Source organism: Cyrtonyx montezumae, unplaced genomic scaffold, assembly GCF_038088225.1.
Source record: "Cyrtonyx montezumae isolate F1298 unplaced genomic scaffold, pur_monq_1.0 scaffold_17, whole genome shotgun sequence".
NCBI lineage: Eukaryota > Metazoa > Chordata > Aves > Galliformes > Odontophoridae > Cyrtonyx > Cyrtonyx montezumae.
The window spans coordinates 35,441,974-35,464,485 of NW_027071903.1; positions in this window are offsets into that span (position 1 = coordinate 35,441,974).

Here is a 22,512-nt window from a genome sequence, read left to right on the forward strand (position 1 = left end):
CGGGGGAGGAGGGGGGGGAAACTGCTCCAGACAGACTGTCACAAGGCTGCAAATGCCAAAGAGCAGAACCAAACTCCGTGAGCAGAGCAGTTAATTAAGAGGGGAAGGAAACAAGGTGCCTAATACGGAGATAATTGCTCCTGTTCCGCTGCAGCACACACTGCCTGCACACATGCACGCACACGCGGGTACCCGGCGCATCCCATCTGCGCTCCTCCCCACCAGGAGTGCTCTGAGGACACAGTGCTGCTCTGTGTGGATGATTGCACTGCTCAGATTTTGCCTTTTCATTCAGATGATGCTCTCAGATAAACCTGACTCAGCAGCATAGGACAGAGCCAAATGGTTCGACTTGTGCTCCTGCGTTGCAACAAAGCGGGATGGCAGTTCAGCACGAGAGCAAATCCTCATTCCTGAAAGCTGCATAGCAAAGGCTCTGCCACTGCCCCAGCACCACTGCTCATGGCTCTGCACAGCCAGCACCATCACTGGGACCAGTTCCCTGGGACCAGTTCCAGTGTTGCTGCCCTAAAACACTGCACAGAGGGAGACCATGCTTCCCAGCAGGCCAGTGATGCACAGAAGCAGAGCCAAGGTGCACTGCTCCATGCACGGAGGGTGTGAATGCCCTTTTGGAAAGTTTGGGCTGTCAGTGCTGTTTTTGGGGGGTGGGAGAAAGGACCCGAGGGAAGATGGAGGTGGCACTGGAGCAGTGCGCTCTAGTGGAATGCACCACGCGTCGCATCACATCACATCGCGTTGCATCGAACTCATCGTGGAGCATTGCATCGCACCTCACTGCTCTGCATCACCTCGTATCACAGCGTCTCGCATGGGTGCAGCAGCGCAGCAGCAGCTCTCAGTCCAGCTCTGGGGCTGCTCCTTCCATCAGCAAAGCAAGCTGCGTGCTGCCTGTGCTAATCCCACTGCACGCAGCCCCTGCTGCTGCAGCCCCCAGCCCCGTGGCTGCTGGACACCTCGGGAAGGGGGTTGGCATCAGCAGCTGCAGCAAAGAATCCAGCAAGTCCATGACATGAATTCCAAGTCTCCCTCCCAGAGCCTCCGGAGCAGCTCAGCCATGCTCCTATCTCTCACTCTACTCTCCCCCCTCTTTTTTTTTTTTTTTGGAGACTCATTACTATATTGTGGATATTCTCCACTAAAGGGCATCTCTTTGAATGCATTTGCTTTTTTATTAATGTGTGCTAAGACAAGTCAAGCCTGATTATCATGAAGACAATTGCTGAATTCCCTCCTGGAGAAATCTCATCTAGACTGTGTAGGCGTTTTAATTTCAGAGACCCATTAATTGGCACAATTGCTTAAGCAGCTGCTTTCTGTGTCATTTTAGGACCACTTTATGAAAAACAGAGCTTAAAAAAAAAAAAAGAAAAAGGAAAGAAAGAGAAAAACAGATAAAAAGAAAGAAAGGAAAAGTATATGACAGGACAGAGCTTTCTACGTGGTAGCATAATTAATGCAAGGAGCTTCCTTTGGGTGGGAAGGCAACAAAAAGGTGCTCCAGCTCTGCACCACTGCCCTCCAGGGCTGTGTGTGCTCAGGTGCAGCACGGGGCACCCGGTGATGCCATGGATCCTGGAAAGGAACAAAAAAAACCCCAAAAGGGAATGGAGAAGGAAGCTGGCAGGGACTGGCCATGTGTATTTCCTGCAGTGTGAAGCCATACTCCCAGAGCATCCCTGGGTGGCGGACCCCCTCCTGCCTGCACAGGTGAGGGAAGGGCACAGTGCCCTGATACCTCCTCCCCAGCCCTGAGCCCCTTCCCATGCTCAGAGCATACCACTGTAGCCCCACACTGACCTGCAGCATCCTCCTGTCCCCAACCTGCAGTGTCCATCTGTCCTCAACCTGCAGTGTCCCTGTCCCTGTGAGCTGAGCTCTCCCACAGCCACAGGAGCACGTAATTATCCGAGTGCCTCCCGCAGCACGCAGGGCTCCCCTGATGGGGTTAATTATGGAACGGCTGAGGAACAAATCCTTCACTCCAGGAGAAGTGGCCGGAGAGAGCTGTGTGCTGTTCTTTGCCATAGGCAAAAATATACATTCCCACTTATTAATAAATAAAGCCATATCAATGCCCTAAATTATCAGCGGAATATATTTGCTAACCTGAAGCGATAGTAGGAACAATTACTTATTAATAAAGCAATAGCTAAATCTAATTACATCCCCATCAGATCCTGCAAGTAATAAAACCACAGTTGCCTTGCGGAGCCGGGGGACCTCCTGACCCCAAATCAAAGTTTAAACCATCCATCAGCTCCCAATACATTCCCAGCACATCCCGCAATTACCATCACCTCCGCTCCGCTCCCTGGCAGGGGCAGGGGTCACCCCATGCACTGCATGGCTGTAAGCTAGAACAGAGCCTTAGAAATCTCATTATCCTGTTAACCATACATTTATCTGACAAGATAAAAGAGACTAGGTGACCAAGCTATCATTAAAGATTAATAGAAAGTATAAAAAATTCAGCTGCAACCAGCATTACTGTTTAGTGCCTGTGATAGGCCTGACAGGATTATTAATCAGGCAGCCAAAAAGATTTAGGTCTTTGCTCTCGGTTTTTCATTTTAAGCCTTTCGTTTCCCCCACGCCATAGAAACCACAGGTCAGCGCCGGCTGCCGCTAATTGGTTCTGCGGGGTTTGAATGGGAGCGGCTCGGACCAATTATAGGATCACCGGGAGCGGCGGTGACAATGCGGGCGCGGGGACGCGCTGTTTACCAGGAGCCCCCTCCCGGCACAGGGCTATTAATAAATGGTACAGATCAATGCCAGCATTAATTTTAATAGAGGGCTACAAGGACCGCGCCGGTCCCAGGGTGATTTTCCCCTCATTCTTAATTCCATTTAAGTTTAACATGAAAGATTCCCAGGTAACACCTACACAGGAAGAAACGAGATTTCCCTGTTTTTAAGTCTTAAGTATTCTTTTTATTCTGCTTTGCTTTTTCCCTTTTGATCATAAATCAATGTCCTCTCACAAGTTTCCCTGCAAGCCACGTCTGCGAGCAGGCTGTGCTGCGCTGCTCTCCGTTTCTCCACCTGTGAGAAAGAAAAACCAATAAATTAGGGAAGGGCTTTCTGAAACCCTGCATGGGGAAGTGAGCCTGCTTTGCCCAGTGTGGGGGTTTGGGAGCCCCCACATACACAGGGCTCCACGCCTGTCCCCAGCCCTGTCCCCAGCCCTTTTCCTCTCCCCATCCTTTCCTTCATCCCCATTCTCATCCCCATCCCTATCCCTTTCCCCATCCCTTTTCCCATCCTCACCCTTTCCCCCATCCCCATTCTCATCCCCATCCTTTCTCTCATCCCCATCCCCATCCCCATCCCTATCCCACCCCCTTTGCCTTTGCCACGCTCCCCCAAGACCTAATGTATTTTAGAGCAAAAAATATTGCTGAAAACATTTTCAGCCTTTATTGGGACACCTCCAGGAACTGCTCAAGTCCCTTTAACATCATCCTTCTGTTTTCTCACAAGGCAGTATTTCAGCAGGAGTTTGGGATAGGGAAAATATAGGTGGTAGGTGCACCAGGTCAGACTGGATGATCTTCGAGGTCTTTTCCAACCTTGGCAACTCTTGGATTTTAGGATGGCTGAACCAGCACAGGAGCAGCTCCTTCCTATGGAAATGGAACAAACCAGAGAGAATCAGCTTTCTCTAAGAACCGCTGGTCGAAAAAAACCAACAAGGAATTATCCCTTGCCATTAAAGCCCTCCAGACACCCAGCGGGGCCCTGCATGCGTGGAGCTCAGCCCAGAGCCCGGGTGGATTTGCTCAGTGTAACATCCCCTCCACACGGCCCCAGCAGCACATGCCATCCTTCCCGGGCAGCCTTATCTGCTGCGAGATCGCATTTAGAAACATCTCCCTCCACAAATTATCACACTTCCAATCGATGCAGCACATTGTTTAAGATCCCGCAGTCGGGCAATTAATTGTCAAACATAATTGGAATTACGCGGAGAACAAGCCGGTGCCGCGAGGGTGCATCAGCAAAGCTCTGCATCCCCACATCCCCCTGACAGCGAGGAGAGGTGGGGTGTGCACGTGCATCTCCCACCCCTCGGTCCTGCCTGGTGCTGCTGGGCCCCGTGCTCAGGGTACACGGAGCAGCCCAGGGAGCGGCACAGCCCCGTCACGCGAGCAGACGTGCGTCTTGGTTCTCGTGGTTTAAAATAAATTTAATAGATGCTTCCACACTTCACTGCTGCTATTCTGGGCACGGCGGCTGGAGTCGATACGCGGGCTGCTAATTGACAGATCGGCTCGTGAGCCAAAAACAGAGCGGTGTCTGTGAGAAGACGTGGGTTTCAATTGCTGATCTGCCCCAGCATCATTCAGCAAGCCATGGCCCGGCGCCGTGTCACCTTCCATGTCACCTTCCACGTCACCTTGCCATGTCAAGATGCCATGTCATTGCGCCATGTAGCTTTCCATGTCTCTATGCTGTGACACAATGCCATGTCACCACGCCATGTCACCGTGCCATGCCACCGTGCCACCTTGTGCAGTGGCAGCATCCCCTATGGATGCCCTCTGTGGGTGTCTGAGCACCATGGTGCCGTGCCAGCACTGACTGAGGATATCTTCTGATGCTTTCTGATGGGACAATGCTTCCAGACTTCCCCGTGCTTCCCACCTGGAGAAGAAGGCGTTCAGACAAACGGGGAGAGCAGCTTTTATTTGCATAAGCTTTTGCAGTCAAAAGCAAAAGGCAGTCACATCAGCTTTGGAAAGGGGTTTCCTAAGAGCTGGTATGCTAAAAGAGCTCTGAAGAGCCTGGTTTGCATCCAGCCAGGAACTGCAGTCGTTACTGCTGCAACCAAAATAAATCAATTCCAGTTCTGCAGGATGAGTGCGGGAGGCACGGGCTGCTCCACTCCCGTCTGCAGCAAGGTAGAGCTGGGCTTCACATCGGCTTTGAAGCTCACAAGGCTGAGATAAAAGAGAAATGCTAAAACCTCATGCAAGCGAGGAGAGCTGGATGGTGGGAAAGCTTGGCTGCAGTGCATGTCTGAGAGCTGTCTGTCTGTCCGTCTGTCTGATGTCTTCCGTCGCATCATGAGCAAGTGTAAAGGCGGAAGCAGAACCTCCAGCACAGGGCACTTCAGCTGCACTGCACCCAGCAAAGCAAGGGTGCGTAGGCCACCTTGACTCGGCCAGGTTTGCACGTGCTTCAGAGCAGTGTGGGGCAAAAAGCTGAGAGCCTTTGAAAGAGCATTGCAGCTCTGTATCGGAGCGTGAAGCCAGGAGAGATTCACACGAGCCTGACGGGTTCGGCAGGGGAACGCTGGGAGAAAAGCGAATCCAGATTGACAGAAAGCTCCATTCATCTCAGAGGGGTCCAAGCCACAGAGAAATGGATCTAAATGTCAGACATTCCCAGGTTTTGTGGTATTCAGATCCAGAGGGCTGGGCGAGCCCACTGCACAGATGAAAACCAGGTGCAAAGAGCTGTCGTGAGGTGGGTTTGGATGACGGGCGCAAAGCCTGCGGGTCTCCGGATCGAGGGTTTCATTTCAGAGACATTTAATTCTAAGTAAATCCACATGATTCTAGCCTAAAATACTTCACCACATCCTACAGAGCCGGATTGGCTGCTCACCCCTATCTGGATGGCAGTGAAGTGCTGTGGCTGCCATTAACACGTTGACATTCACCGTACGACTTGCCCGTTCCCATGGCCGCGTTGTGCAGATGCCCTGGGCCGCCAGCTGCCTTCAGTCCAGCAGCAAATACCACTGCTGCCAAAAGTGCCACCCAAACCCAACGCTTCCAGGGGAGCTCCCAGACCCCATGTGGTCCTTTTGCCTATGGGGGTACTTCACAAGCCAGCACTGCACAGCACGCCGAATGCACACACAAGATATCCGTGTCCCTCCACAACCACAGCTTTCTGCAGAGGAAGCTCAGGAGCGGAGGGCCTCCATTCCCCAGCTTTCACCAACACCAAGAGCTGAAAAAGCCATTTTTCAGCCAGTGCTACAAAACAAAGCTGCTGCTTTCCACGGAGGCTCAGCACATGGGGCAGGAACTCTTTGTGAGGCGGTAACTGGAAATAGGAGGAAGGCAAATCCGAGCCTATTTTGGGGAGGAAATGTCCAAAGCAGAGAGGAGATAAGGTAGGATCAATTATTTCCTGACATCAGCTGATGGACGGCCCCTGGGATGCAGTGGCCCTGATCCTTCCCCTGCTCTGCAGGATGGGCTGGGAGAGGAGGATGGGGAAAAAGAGCCTAAAGATGGTGTCTGCTGATCATCACTGCGAGAGAAATGAACTGCTTCCCTGAACCTGAAAAATATCAAACTGCATAAATAAATCTATTTAAATTATTAATAAACGAATTTACATTTGGAGCCTGAGCACGAGAATTAATTTCATTTCTTATGCTAAACTGGCCGGAACGGCTGATGACTCAAGAATTAAAAGATGCAGAAAGGAAGGGAAAATGAAGGTAGGCCAGCTCCATCAGAAAAGCGATGCAAAGAGGGGATTCTGGGGCCAAATAAAGCCAAAAGCAAGAGGACCAAAGCCGATCGGTGAGCCTGAAGCTCCAGGGAAGCCTGAGCCCCCACTCTGCAATCCATGTCTCTGCCAACACCTTGAGGGACACTGGCCCGAGTGCAGAACCCCATTGGGTGGCTGCTCCCGGGGCAGTTAATAAGGAGGTGCTCCCAGCCCTTCGCACTCCTCCTCCTCCATCCCTTCCATTGCAAACTGGCGTTCATGACAGAGTGTGTATGAAAACCCACTGCTAAAACAATCCTCTCCTCATCTGCCCTCTCCCTGAAGCCGGTCTGCAGCCTTCTCCAGGATATATTGTTATTTCATGTGATGAGACATCCCAGAGAACAAAATGAAATAAAAATAGGCATTTGGAGGGGCTTTTGTATTCCTTCTTCGCAGCTCCCCCCACTCTGACTCCTGCGAACGCACTTGTCGGGCTGATCCGCTCGCGCTGCCGCCTCGGCTGTCCTTGTGCCGGAGACACTGCTCTTTTAAATTCGGCTTCTCAGAATTAGAAGAAAAACTTGGCAAAGCAACAATAGGGAAAAGAAATATGAATAATCTCAGAACAGAAATTGCATTATGTGATGTGGTTGCCGCGTGGTTAAGTGTGAGAGAGGATCATGCGAACGCATTGTGGGAAAAAAATGATAACAGGATGAAGAATACGGAGGGTTCGGGTCGGAGGGCTGCGGTGCCCACCCCAAGCTGGTGCGTGGGGCTCAGCACCGGGCAGTGGGGCAGGGATGGGAGCACTGTGCTGCGGCCCACAGCCCCAGGGGTGCTCAGCTCCAGGATGGATGGGCTCTCTCAACAAGCCCCAAAATCTCTCGGGATGTCACACAGCCCATCCCAGCTGCCAGCAGTGAGAGCTGTGCCCCCACCCCCAGCCGTGCTGTGCCCCCACCTGTGCTCTGCTCCATTGGTGACAGTGCCCGCAGCCACCAGCACTGTGGGTCTGTGGCCACGCTGACCCCAAAGCACCGCCCCCACGGTGCTGACTGGGGAGAAACCCTGATTTCGGATACACTGGGATTCAGATGGTTTGGGGGAAGTAATCATGAATGATAAGAGCGAATTTTGCTCCCCCAAACTGTGCGAGCTGCGATCCGTCCCCCGCCCGCTCGCTGTCGTGCTATGGTGGTTTGAGTGGGAGGAAAGTCAGCACTGTCAGCTGAGCGGCAGGAAGCTCAGAAAGCGTGGGGAAGTGCATGCACACACACTGAAAAAGGGGTAAATTCTGTGAAATCGTATCAGTAATGCAAATTCTGCTCTTTTCTTGCTCTGTGGCTCGCTGGCAGCGTGCACGGCTCTGTCAGCCTGGTGCAGCACAGCAGAGGGGATGCCCACGGTGTGTCCCAGTGGGTCCTGACTCCCATCAGCCCCACAAAAATCATGATATGAGAGAAGAGCAGGTGTCCCCGTGCCCTTCCCAGTGTTGTAGCTTTTGGAGGTCCCTAGGACAGGAAGGTTCTGGGGGCTGCACATTCATCCCTGCTGTATGGTGAATTGCTGACACCCTTCTGGGGTGCAGGAGGGGATGGAGTGACTGAGGAGGGGGCTGGAACAGAAGATGGTGTCTGCGCATTGCTGCTGCTGTGCCAGAAGTGCGGAGGGACAACTGGAGAGGAGACGGGGCAGAGGGGAAGGCAGCAGTGGGCCTGGGGCCTGTGGGGACAGGAGGGGACCCTGGACAATATCCAGCGTCAGAGCCCCAGGGACAGCCAAGGCTGAGTGCACGCAATTAGGGAGTGAGAAGGGCAGTGGGACTCCAAATCCAATTTGGCCCGATGAAAGCTTAATGATTGCAGCTTGATGACTGCAGGAATGCCCCAATTTCCTCATTCCAAAGAGCCCTCACTGCCAAGGTTCGGGCGGAGCGGACACGCATGGTGCTGCAGCTCCGAGGGGTGGCAGGAACAGAGCATGGATTTCAATGGCTGGGGCAGCAGATGAGGCAGTAATCTAAAGGAAGGGCGGAATTAGAGTGTTTTAATGAGGGTTTCGGGGCGAGTAGCAACCTGGTGGCATCTCCAGTGACGGAGTGCAGTGATTTGAAGGGAAGCAAAGCAAAAGCTGGGATTATTCAGCTCCAGGTCCCCACCCCCCAAGGTGCCCCTGCCCCGGGTGTGCACCCCCGCACTGCTGCTGTGCGGGGTTTGTGGATGGGAATCACTGAGCAGTGCAGACGTGGAGCAGCCATGCAGGAGGACACTCTGCTCCTCTCCCAGAGCCCACTGTGGTGGCTGCAGAGCCCCATCCCCAGAGGAGACAGGCAGGAATCCAGCTCCCATCTGCACGCAGCTCTGGGCCCCATGAAGCTGTCTGCGTGCGGGGGGAGCGGGGTGGCTGCAGTGTGCACGAGGTGCTCTCGTCATGAAAGCGTCTTTTGATTATGTTATTGCAGCTATCAAAATATTGCAGAGTTCAGAGCATTCCACAGGGATCCCCGCGCTCTTCAAAGACCGGAGGATCACGGCTGGGGAAAAAGAAGCCTTTAATTACGTCGGTTTCCACGCTTGTTTCTGCAGCGGAGCTCCTTTAAAAAATAAAATAAAATAGTTATAATGAGAAGAAACACACATGGCCCCATTGTTCAAACACAGACAGATACGGCTGATGTTTTTTTCAGTAGGCAAACAAGTTCCTTTGGGTCTCCTGGAGCTCACACTGAGGGGCTGTGCACTGAGCAGCCCCAACAGAAGGGCTCTCCGTGGAGCAGAGCAGCTCCATCCCAGCCCCATCCCACCCATCACCCCCTCTGTTCCCATCGTCCTCGTGCAATTCAGCAGTGGGATTTCAGCAAGGCAATCCTCCTCACTCATTTCTCTCAGATGTTCATTTGAATCCAAATGGAAGAGCTCATTTCTTTCCCACAATGTAAATAACAGCACTGCGTATGGCACCGCAGAAAGCACGGGACAGCCCCACATTTTAAAGAACATTTTGAGCATATTCTTCTAATAAATAATCCTATCCACCAAATTTAATTAACAGGCTGCAGTGCGTGGCGCAGCCCGCTGGATAGAGTATCTCCATCTGATCTGCAATGCTTTTAGAAGCTTTAAGTATTAATAAAGAGTGTTTTGTTCAAGAACTCACAGGGGACGATCACAAATCATTGCCACGAAGGGTGTGTGCCTCATTTAAGTGACTGCGTATTAGAAATGGTGAAGGGTTAAAAAGGAATTCATAGCGATGGAGCACAGCAGCAGTGGCTGCCCCTGTTCCCATTGCCATCCCTACAAAGGCTGCTCGGTGGGATTTGGGCTTCCCAGCCCAGGAGCAGAAGGAACTGAGTGGAGGAGTGAAATGGCACAGAGCGCTTTGCTGGGTCTCCTTCTGCTCCATGCTGACATCAGACCTCTGCCCAACATTTAATGGAAATGACAGCAAAGGCATCAGCAGCTGTGATTTACAGCACAGCTGCTGTCATTACATCACGAGAGTGTTCGTCCACCAGGAAGGTGTGAGCAGCAGACAGTGCTCCCATCACCTCTCCACGTGGGGCAGGACGGCCCGTCCCCATCCCCGCACCCACTCGGGCCCCGTGGGGCTCCACTCCTCCATCCTGAAGGCAGTCACAGGTCACCGAGCACAGCACACGCCACGGAAAAGAAAAAGCTGCAGGAAAAAACCCACAGAGCAATCCAAACCTTGAAAACCACATGAAAATTATGGCACCACAAAGAGTTTTCCTGGGAACGTTTCCCCATTTTTCCTGCCTCAGAGCTACAGAGCGGGGTTTCCCCCTCCCCGTCTCCTAGGAATCGGGATCTCCATGCAGGGTATGAGATTTAAAGTGCACGTTCCCTTCCACGATATCAAGTCAAGGAAAAGCCTCCTTTGAAATGACTTCTCGTGGCAGAAGCTCCGTGGATGCCATGTGCACAGCACTGCCATTGGAACGGACGATTTCTTTACACCGCTCGCTTTCCGTGACAATGGGAAAGAAAGGGAAAAGTCAGACTTCCAGCACGCCTTTCTCAGCCTGCAGTCAGCAGGACATGGGCACCGTAGTGCTCAGAGGAGTGCTCTGCCAGGACCCAGCAGCAGAGATCAGAGAGGGGCCTGCTGGTGCCAAAAAGAGGCACATTCAAAGCCGCCATAAAAACCTAATTTTGCTGCGCTGCTCGCAAGCAGATAACGAGTCAGGGGAGCAGCAGCTCTGGCATGGAGGGCAAAGCAGGGCTCAGGAGGGACTGTGCCAATGTCTGGGTTTGGACAGGAAATCCCAGAGCTACTCCTATAAGCCTCCATGCTTGGGGCTGGGGTCTGAGCTCACCACTTGTACCCTTGGGGATGGCACTGCAGGGTCCCTGCCCACACCACCTGCAGCACCCGGGATGGGGGCTGAGAGCACCCTGCCCTTGTGCTCCTGCACCACTGCCTTCAGCCAGCACTGGGGACAGCAGGGTTGGGTTGGGTTGTCCACCCTCGTTTGCTGATCACCAGCTTTGAGAGCTTTTTCCAGCTCTTTGAGAGCGGTGCCCCCTCTGGAGCTGGGAGCAGCTTGGGGCGGAGGCCTGTGATGTATTTGGGGCTGATGAAACCCAGAGCACGAGGCCAGCACAGACCCAGCTCCACTCCCAGGGACGGGCAACAGTGCTGCCAGTGGTGTTCCAGAGCTGGGGATGGGGCACCAGTGCTGGGGAACTGGTACCAGTGCCAGAGTTGGGGTAGCAGTGCCAGGATGGGGTAGCGGTGCTGGGGGCACAGCCCTGAGCAGCCAACTCACCCCAACCTCTCAATCTGGGGAGGGTCCATCGCAGCCCTCCGGAGCTCAGCGCTGTGTGCAGCAAGGAGCTCAGCAGCAGGAGGGAGCTCAGCTCAGCACCCACACGGATCCCCCACCCACAGCCCTCACTCCGTGGGACTGGCAGCAACGATCCCTGCCCGCCGCAGGCGTTGTCATGCCCCCTCATTTTCCATGAGATCCGCACGCAACGCTTCGGCTCCAAACATCTCCTTTTGATTTCATTGGGAAGGAATGCCGTGAACTTCAGTTTAGAGAACCAATTTATTTCACGCAATTTCTCCTCCTCATAGAAGCAGCTCTGTATTCCAAGACGTGGTTCTCCAAAATAAAAGCAGCAGTTAACCATCGGAGCGGAGCGATCCGCCTCCGCCTCGCTTTCCCCATCGCTGCCTTTCAGAGCTCCGCTTAAAAATGGAAAGGGGCACCTTTAAAACTTTAATACCACGTCAACGTTCCAGTCTCGCTGCTGCACCAGATCGTTCAGCAAAGCAGCTAATTAAAAAATGGCTGCTGTGATGACAGACTAGATTAATAGTTTTTGAAGAGCAGCCAGTGCACCAACTGCTCCTGTAGCCATGCTGAAAGCTAATAATGTAGAAAATTCTGCCAATTCTTTTAATTCATGAATATTTAAGCCTGTGAAAAATCTGTCAGATTATAGCACTTTTCTGGTGATTTTCTGCTTAAGTACATTTATGGGCAAATGCCAGTTGCTCGAGAAACTTCAGTGGAACGCGGAGACTTTTATTGTCTGCGTCGCCAGAGCCCTTTTCCTCCTCCTGTCGCCTTCCAGCAGTGCCAGGACCAGGGATGGCTGTGGGCACTGCACTCCCACTGGTGCCCACCGGGATCCCAGGCACGGATGCCCCATCTGCATAGCGAGAGGGATGGGAAGGAACCACAGGTGATTCCTATTAGATACTTCTTCTATATTTATACTTCTGTAGGAGCACAAATCCTGAGCTCTCCAGCTAGGATCACTCCCAGAGCTCCTCAGGGGAGCACCCAGGTCAGGCGGACCACAGCAGAGACTGCAGGCTGTTCCCCAGCCTGCCACAGCAGAGATGCTCTTTTCCATCAAACCAGGAGCACCACGGTGGGATTCGTCTCATGCTCCCAGCAGAATGGATGGGCTGGTTGGCAAGGGGCTGCAGAGCTGTGGCCTCCGCAGTATCCTGCATCCCTGCAGCCCAGCATCCCCACTGAACTGCTGCTCAGCTGCACCCATGCGCAGGAGAACCTCATTCCCAAACGCTTAGGAATGCACCAAGTGTTCTAGGGGCATTGAAACAAACAAAAAAGAGGAAACTCCAGCAGAACTCAGTGCGTACACAGAGCTGAGAAGAGCCTCTCATCCCAACACAGCTGTTAGGGTGGGAAACACAAAACCTGCCCTGGAGCCACGTGCTGGGAAGGTTCGGGTTTTAAACTTCAGCCCCAAACCTCCTTCGTGCTGCCAGGTCACGTCAGCCCCTTGAACCACTCTGAAACACCACCGTGTAATTAAGTGCTTACAGGATTTGTCTCACGGTTGGGAATGGCTCCTCTAAAGCTCTCGGGTTTGGCACATCAGCTCCTCGCACCCAGGGACAGCGCACACCTGGGCTGTGCCAGCACAGCACAGGGAATGATGCAGCAGGAGGCAGCACCCAGCCACGAGCAAAGGGTGGGGGCACAGGGCTGGGGGCCCAGCGGCTTTGGGGGCTGCCCCATTGCAAGCAGAGCAACAGCTCAACTTCCCCTTCTGCTCCCCACCACCTTCAGCCACTCACAACGTCACTCCGGCGGAGCAAGAAGCGATGGTGATTTAATTACCCCGATGCTCTTCAGCAGAACTTTTTGGAGTAACAAGAGCAGCTTTTGTAGCACCTCATTTATCCTTCTCCTCTTCATTGCCCGTATTTGATCCGTGCAGGGCTGCAGCCACGTGGTCCCCTCGTCCCCGTCCCCTCGCAGCACCCAACGGCGCAGGCAGGGCACGACGAGCACTGCTAATTCATAAATATTTAACACCCAGCTCTGCTGCCTCCTGATAGCTTTTTTCCAGAGTTTCTATTCTCATCCGTATTCCACCCCCTTCCCCTCCCTGACGGCCCTCCTCGTTTTTTTTCCCTTCCTTCTCGCCGGGCACTAATCCAAGTGCTGAGATGACTGTTTCACTTCCCCGCTGTCATCAGTTGTTTTTATCTTATCTGGGCCGTGGATGCCAGTCAGCAACCCGTTGCGGTCTTTCCAGTTGAGTCCTGACCTCCGCAATCAGCCTCAAGATGTCCTGTAACGAGCAGATACTGTTACTCAACTTGTCCATCAGCACTTCTGGAGGGGGGAGAAAAAAACAAAAGTACAAACCAGCAAATGCCAGCACCAGGCAGGGCTGCGGGCTGCAGCGGGGCTGGGCTGCTCCCTGCGTGCAGGTGTGCCCGCTCCGGGCCCTCACGTTGGCACTGCATGGCACCGAGAAGCCTCTGCAAGCTGGGAGAGATTTAGGGCTGCCTGTCCTTCCCCCTTGAGGAGCAGCAGGAGGATGTGATGTGGGGCTGGGGTCTGTGCTCCATGGGGGTCACACTCACCCCATTGCCCCCAGGCAGAGCCCAACACCTGGGGGCTGAGTGCTCCGAGCCCACGTGCTGTCCTGCACACACAGGAGTCTGCGTGCTTGGCTCTGTTGTTCAAGGGGAGGGAGGAAAACTCACCCCAGCAAACAGAAGGATGCAGTTCCCCCGTGGTGCCACGCAGCCCTGACCCAGGCAGTGAAGGAGCAGTATGGCAGTGTGCCCAGATGCCTTTTGTAAATCACCTGTCGGACATCCAACCTGAAAAGGGATGCTTTGTTTTTTTCCAGCGTGGGAACAGACGTGGGGACCGAAGATGGGTTTTCTGCAGCTGTCCTGGCCGGACAGCAGGGCACAATTAAAGCACGCTGCTCAGAGCAGAAGCAGCGCTGCATTGAGGTCAGGCTGTGTGCAAGACGAGCAGTGAGCGTGCCATTCACTCCTCCAGAGGACCACATCCCAATCCCAGCACTGCCCAAAGCATCTCCCACATCCCCGAGCACGGTGGTCCATCGGTCCATTTCTTGACACCATGGAGGGCAAAGTGATGCCAGCGCAGAACCAGACCCACTCCATCCCCTTATCACCCAGCATCAAAATGCCCGTTAGGATTTACCCGACACGCGTCCCATCAACGTGCTCGAGCTGTGAAGTAAAAGGGCTTTCAGTTACAGCAGATTGGAGGGGGTGTGGGGAAGGAGAAGGGATGGATTTGGGCTCTGCCAGCAGCTCTGGTTGCTTTTGCATCAACGTCTCTATTTTCTAAGGGAGGATTTAAGACCTCACTGTGTACGAGCAACCGAGACAGGAGAAACTCGAATGGGGAGAACCGTAAAAGGTTGTACTGAAAAATGCTATTAGTCTGCATGAAATAAGATTCTTCCTGGAAACATGACACTGAACATCGAAGGGAGGGGGAGGAAGGGCTGTAAAATGGCTGCAGAAAAAGGGTTACAAATTAAACACGATAAAAAGAATCCTTTTGAATGAGATCTTAATTTAACCTCAACATCATGACTGTATATTTCAGGAAATTAATCCCTCGGCCTACAATAAATCCAAAGGACGGTACGGCCACTTGCGGTTCAGCACTGAGCCATTACCACGGGTTGCAGATCCTGCAAAGCCATCAGGCCGTTAGTGAGGAATGCTCAGAACGACCAGGCTCTGTGCAGTGCACATTCAGCTTCAATCACGGTGGCATCTGGAGATGCGGAGTCACACCTGAGCAGTGATGGAGCACCAGGAGCTGCCCGCGGAGCTCTGCACCTCAACACAGCTCTCAGTGCAGACTGACCACGGACAGAAGCACGAGTGCAAACAGCAGCGCCTCGCAGAGCTCTCTCTGCTCCACCACGTGCTGCCAGCTTGGCACCCAGCTCTTCCACATATGCCCCAAAACGAGGAGAGGAACTTCTAATGAGTCGAGACTGTAACCTTGCTCTGAGAGCAAACATATGCCACCACCGCTCCCTTGGCAGCGGCACTTGGAGCCGGTTGCTGGCACTTCCATCCGGGCTGCAGCCACTTTGGGGCTCTTGATAAGGAGCAGACAGAGCAGGTGAGGAGTGCTGAAGCTTTGCGAGCACCAGAGAGCTGCTGGCAGAGCCTGCTGCAGCCCTGCTGCGTGGCAGAGGTGGCAGGATGCATGAGCAGCTCGACTCCCCCTTGGGGAACATCCCTGTGCACTGCTAGGGATATCGAGGAGTGCTCTGGAGGGTAAAGGGCCATGATCCGCTCTGACTCCACGCACAGCCCTTCTCCAGGCAGCATGAGGCAGCAGAAGTGAGAAGGTGTTGGGATGGGCAGCCCTGAGCAGTTCAAGCTGGGAAATGCCTTTTTGACGCGAGCAAAGTTCCCTACTGAAAAATTCTGTCAATAGTTTTCAAGTTAATAGCAAAAAAAAGAAGAAGAAAAAAAAAAGGAAGAAAAGAAAAGCCAACCCCGACAAGTCCAAGAACAGCCTGGGAAGCGTTGTCAGAGGGAAAAACAAAAAGCCAAAAGTGTGATTTCTGCTGGGGGATGGCGAACAGCAAGGCAGCATCCACAGCACCGTGCCCCACACCAGCCCAGCAGAGGGGACCCCCAGCAGCCAACCCCAGCAGCACGTTCCCTATGGCTGCGGTGGGACCGCAGCGCTGCGGGACGTCCCCACCTGCAACCATGGTGTGCAGAGGGAGGAGGAGTGGGCTGGGAACGAGGGGTGCTCTGCTTTCTCATCAGCCACCGAAGTTCTCGTTTGCTGCGCGGCCCCGTTCCCAGGCTGCTCGTGGGGTTCGTGCTGCAGCGGATGCTGTGGTTTGCTCATCTGAAATAAATTGCTCAACAAACCCAGCCCAGCGCTGAGCAGCATTAGCTACAGCAAAGCAGCTCTAATAGTGCTGGTCCCGTGCGTCCCGCTGGGGGACTTTCAATTGACAGAGTTACAGGAGATGAAATATTCAGTAGGATTAAGAATTTGGAGGAGGTGGAAATCAAAGTGAAAAAGAAAACAAGCAAAAACAGCTTAATCTAGCCTTCTAGCACTAATTGTCATTGGGATTCGGGCTAAAACAAACACAACAAAACGAGCTGCCAATTTGAAAGGGGAAGGAAGAGGGTGAACACGATTCCCACCGCATCGAAAGCAACCTTTTATCTCTCCTCCACCGCAGACGGCAGCACGTGGGGCGTGGGGGCCATGCCTGGGACAGCCCCAGACACACGAGGGGGATCCCAACCTCTCAGTGCTGCCCAGGGCTTCAGCTACAGTGCAAGCACCCACAGCACAGGGGCTCTGCTCTGATGCAACGTTGCCCCAACGTGACATTTCTTCCATGCAATGCTGACCCAATGCAACACTGACCCAATGTATTGCCCCAATGAAACACTGACCCAACAACATTGCCCCCATGCAATGTTGACCAAATGCCACATGACATTGCCCCCGTGCAGCACTGACCCAACCTATTTCTCCAATGCAACGTTACCCCAACATGATTTTGCCCCACTGCAACATTTCCCCAACATGATGTTTCTCCAATGATGTTTCTCCAACGCAAACTGACCCAACATGACATTGCTGCCATGCAATACTGACCCAACATGATATTTCCCCAGTGTATGCCACATTGCCCCCTGCCCGTGGGTGCCCGCAGCCCCACGCAGGAGGAGCTGTGCAGCTCACTACCCACACGCTGTGGGGAAGGCACCAGCGAGGCAGATTAGCTTACAGCCGAAGCGGAGTTATCCAACACTGCAATTTAAGTTGACAATTACATGGTAACCGACTTGCACACAAAGAGAGGCTCTGGAAGTATTCCCAGAACGCAGAAGTCTGACAGTATCCACCCAATTTGTTGCAACAACAAAGAATACTGGAATATGTCCTTTCATTTGGCAGAGTACTGTTTTATTTTATTTTTTTTAGGCTAGGTGGAGAAATTTAGCCTGCTATTTAAGGAGCTTGTTGTGCCTTGAGAGTGACAAGCCAAGAGTTTCACTAGAAAGCCAAACTCAAACACAAATTGCATCCTGCCACCCGTGAGACTCAATTGAATTGAGGGAAGGAATTCACAGGGCCTCATCTGCTGCTGGGGTCTGCTTCCCAGCCCTGCAGAGACATAACTGGGGGCTTTCATTGCTCCCTTATACGTTCCCCCCTCTTTGCACAAAGGAGAGGAACACATTTCAGCAGGCATTTGGACGGGCTTCATCTTTATTTTATGTTTTGAGCATTCTCCCCATGCCAAAGCCATATCGTTTGCAGGCGTTTGTGCCCACAAAAACTAAAAAGGGAGAACTTGTGTGTTACATTTTTACACTCACAGGCTACGAAGACAAAGCCCTTAGGGAAACGTATGGCCCCAATGGGGAAAAGCCAAGGGACCCCTGGAAGCAGGAGATGGAAGTGCATCCCTGCTGGAGCAGGAGGTGAGCAGTGGGCACGGTTGTCACTGAGCCCTCAGCCCCTTCCCAGTGCCCGTGTCAGAAGGTCAATGGCAGAGCCATCTCTTGGGATTTTTTTTTTCTTGTGGCCTCACTTCTGGTGGAAATTAGTCAGCTTTCCAGAGCAGAAACCTCAAGCCATAGCCACACTTCTGAACCAGCTCATCACTGTCACCCTTCCACAAACCACTTCCTTCCCAGTTACCGGCAGTCACCCCCGTGCAATGAAGGGATGGAGCCCTGCACGGGGCCATGGGGAGGGGCTCGGGGAGCTCCTGTGGCATGTGGGCACGGAGCAAGCTGGGAAGCAGAGATGTAAGGTGGTGACAGGGCACAGAGAGGGAGGGGAAGGAGGGGCAGCCAGGTTCATGATGGGGCACAGGGAGTTTGGTCACACCTGGGACAGGTGCAGACCTTCTGTGGCAGTCAGAGCCAGCTGGGCACAACCAGAGTGTCCCGTGCCCTGAGCATGTGGCGATGGCAGCTGAGGGCAGCCCTGTCCCCACCACCTGCTGCCAGCCTGGCTCCCAGCCCTGGTTTTTCCCCCGGCAGCTCAGCCCCTGCACAAACAGCAGTGGTGTTTCACAAACCCCCCCCTGGGCTGTGGGGCAGCACTGCTCCGTGGGGCTCCGCTGCGGTTTGTGAGCTGCCACCGCTGCCTCAATGCCTTCCCCTGCTGCCCCTGTGCTCCAGCTCTGCAAAACCCTTCTGCCTGCCACAGGCCAACAAAATGCAGCACAGCCTCCACAGGAAGACAGGAGGGAAAGCGAGCTGCTTTCCCCCCAGAATAACCACCTCTCACCCTCAGACCTGCGAGGACAGAGGCGGAGCCTGCAGCTCCAGCATGCGGACGCACAGGGCTGCAGGGCAGTGTTTGTTCATTTCTCGGGCAGGATTTATTCATTTCAGCACCAGGCAGCAGAGAGGCCCCAGGCACAATCCCCGGGGTGCAGGGCTGTGTTTGTACCGAGACGAGTTCTCAAATGACTCACCAGAAACCAGCCCTGCTCGGTGAGGCCTCGAGCAGCCGCAGACCCACGCTGCAGACCCCATGTCCTGGGGAAGTGGGACTGCCATCCCCACACCTCCATCCCCATCTCCATTCCAGTCCCGGTCCCTATCCCAACCCCCACCCCCATCAGATCTCCAAACCCATCTACAGCCCCAACTCCATGCCCTCAGCCCAGAGGACCCCCATCCACAGCCACGGTGGGGCAGGAGCAGCTCCAGCACAACCACTGCCACCCCTCGTGCAGAGCAGCGTGGCCCCCCCCAGGCCAGCACCAGGCCACAGAGATTTGTTTTCTTTAGAGAGGATCTCGGTTTGAAGGAAAAATTAAACGAAAAGTAATAATAAAAAAGCCCCCATCAAAAAGAAAAACAGAAAAGGAAAAGAAACCACGGCCACATCCTGCCTTAACTGCCTCTCGTGATGCACGATGTGCCGGCGGTGGCAGCTCTGCTCCCCAAATAACACTTCAGCTCTGACTCAATCGGCTGAAGCCACAAATCCATGTGCTTACGAGCACGAAACCACAGCGACCCACTGTGCTCCTCGGGGCCACACGTGCCAGCACCTGCCTGCACCGAGCTGGGACACGCGGGCAAAGCTGTGCCCCTTCCCAGCACCGCCGCTCCGCAGGGAGGGATGGGCTCCATCGTGGGCTGTGCCAGGGCAGGGGCTGCCACATCCCAGGCACTGCTTCCCCAAGGTGCAGGGTCGGGTGGGAGCAGCAGTGGGAAACCCTCCTGGCACTCGGGGTGCTGAAAGCCACTGCATTTCCCCCGTGGGTTACTGTGCACTCAGTGTGGGTGGCTTGTGACTCACCAGCTCTGCTGCCCAGCGTTACAGGTGATGCTGGCGTGGGGAAAGGCGGTGGCTGGGCACCAGGAGAGGGGGAGAAAACCTCAAATGATTGGAGACTCTGCAGGACGCTGAGCCTGGCTCCCCACAGCTCCCAGCTGCCCCCACACAGCCCCACGTTTGGGGCACAGTGCACTGCTTCGCTGCCAGCCGGGGCTGCACTCTGCGATGAGGGGGAGAAAAACAAGCACACGGGAGGTGAACGTGTGAGAGAAACAGCCCAGGTCTGGGGGGAGGTGTCACCTGCGCAGTGGAGATGCCCTCTGGGGACATCCGATGGGTCCTAAATTGTTTCGCTGTGGCACTGCACCACGAGGGGGGGAAACGCGCGCCAGCAGCAAAGCCACATCCCAGCGCTCAGCTGTGAGCAGGGATGCTCTGTGCTCCCCGGGACAACGCGGGCACCGGGAGCCAAAGACCTCCATCTGGAGACGGGGCCGGGTGACAAAACAGTGACAGTGAGCAGCTACGGCACAGCACGCAGCAACGCAGCAGCTCCAGGCTCCCCCTTGGGGCTGCCCTGCCCCACAGGAGCGCTGCCACCACTGCACAGCAGCGAGTGAACCTGGCTCTGCAGGCAGCCCCGGCAGCTCCTAACTCCGAGCTCCAGCAGCACCTCCCCCAGCCCCCTCCCCCCGCATTAACCTTTTTGGCTCCATCATTAAAGCAGCCCGACAGTTTACGCTCTTATCTTTTTTCCTCCCCTCCTTCCCCTGCGTGGTTCTCGCTGTAATCTGCCCTGAATATTTAACGTGGAATCCCTCGTGAGAGCGAGGAGAGTTTTTATGGGCATTAGAGGCAAACTCGCGCAAAAGAAGAAGTGGTAATGAGTACCCCTGAGTACCCTCTCCCTTTCACAACCGCCTGTGTTTAAAAACGAGCAGGAATTGGGCAAGTGCTGCTCACGGGGGAGCACAGCACACACTCACTCCCAGCAATGCTCTGCGCTCCCATCGCGGCCCAACACCACTCGTTTATTCCAATTGAAGCCGACGCCAGAAGCGCTCCGGACCATCCCGATGAGCTGGAGCATCCTGCTTTATTTCCAGCCCACATTAACGGCACCTCTTTAATGTCTGATGGCCGGTGCGGGGCTGGTTGTGGTGCTGCAGCAGCTCTGTGGCTGCGTGCCTTCCCCCCATGCCTGCTGTCACAGAGCAGCTCTCATCCCAATTACGCAGGACGAGTTGCAGGAAGCTTCTCATCACCCTCGCGCTTCTCTTCCACACCCTGCTCTCCGCTTTAACACAGCAGGCACGCTCCCTCTCCTTTTCAAAGAGAAAATATTCCTTTTCATTTCCAGAGCCCTCTCCATCATAACCCGGAGCAAACTCTGCGCAGGGCTGCGCGGGGATGGAGCGTGGCACCGAGCAGCGCCGGGAGCTCACGGGGCTCAGCCCTGCGTGGCTGCGATGGTTCAGCACCCGAGCTCATCCACAGCCACGACGTGGGGCTGCTCAGCTGCGCAGAGCCACACCGAGGTGCGATGAGCTCAGCGAGGCTTCGTGGGTTGGTTAGCACCGTCCAGAGGGGACAGAGAGCTGCCTGTGCCTGGATATCCCACGCAGCTTCTCCTTCCTTTGCCTCAGGAGGAGCTCACACACAATCCCTCAGCCATGCAACAGCCCCAGCAGCAGCCCCAGTACCTACACAGTCCCACACAGCCACTTTGCAGCCTGGTAGCTTGCATGGCCACTGGCAGGCTCTGGGGGTTTGGGGTGGGAAGGGCTGCAGGTGGGCTCTGAGAGCAGCCCCAGGAACCCAGGGAACAGCTCTGGGTCCCCTGAGCTCACTGCCATCCCCAGCCACTGTGCTGCAGCGGGATCAGAGCACGCTATTAAAATAATGTCATGTTACCTATCAATAATAAATGACCAGAATAAATTCGCTGCTCTGTGCTTAATAACCCGACTGGATTTCCATTTAAATATCTGCACGACGATGGCTTCTCGCTCTGAGATGAATGCAGTGCCACGGATGCAGAGAGCCTGGGAGGAACTGCTCATGTGTTACTGGGAAACAGCTGAGGGAGGAAGAGGAGCCTGAGGTGACGAAGTAAGCCCAATATCAGTGATGTACACCTGCGTGGGTACAACCTGAGCACCTCCACCCTCAGCTCCATGTACTGCTGCAGACCCCATCTGCCACGGCCAAAAGCACCACAGGTTTTCACGCCACGGATGGCTTTGGCCAACAGAAATGAATCAGAACAGCAGTGACACTCATCCTGGGATGCTCCCATGTCACAAGGAGCACCTCAGAGCCCCCAGAGCAAAGGATGGATCGAGCCACCTGCCCCCACCTGATTGCCTGTAGGGAACCTCACCATCTCTGAGCCCACACTGTCCTTGGGGATGCTCTCTTCTTTCCTGGGTGCGTTCCAGCCCAGAGGACTCTGGCCTCTGTGCTAAAGGTGCTGCAGGCCCAAGGGGCCATGGTTTGCAGGTTTGCTCCTGGAGGGAGATGGAGCAGAGTCCCCACAGAAAGGAACATCTCACAGCCACACCTGCATTTCCAGCAGCTTCTTATGGCAGCACTCATATAAAGACAATGCAAAAAGGGTCACCAATGCTGAGCGGGATGCAAAGCCATGAAAAACTCCTCTCCCCAGGAGCTAAAGAAATGGGGCAGGTGCTTTGAATCAGCATCACCCCAAGATTAACCCCTGGCAAGAAATGGGTTCACCCCTGGTGGTGCCTGCTTCTGGCTGATGGAGACCTGCTTTCGGGAGCAACTTTCTCTGCTTGCTATATGCATGAGTGCAGCACGCACCAGGGCAGCCAATGTCCCTGAGCACTCCCTGCACTGCACCCCATCTGTGTGCACTCCCTGCATTGCAGCCCAGCAGCCCGCTGCATGCGTTCTCTTCT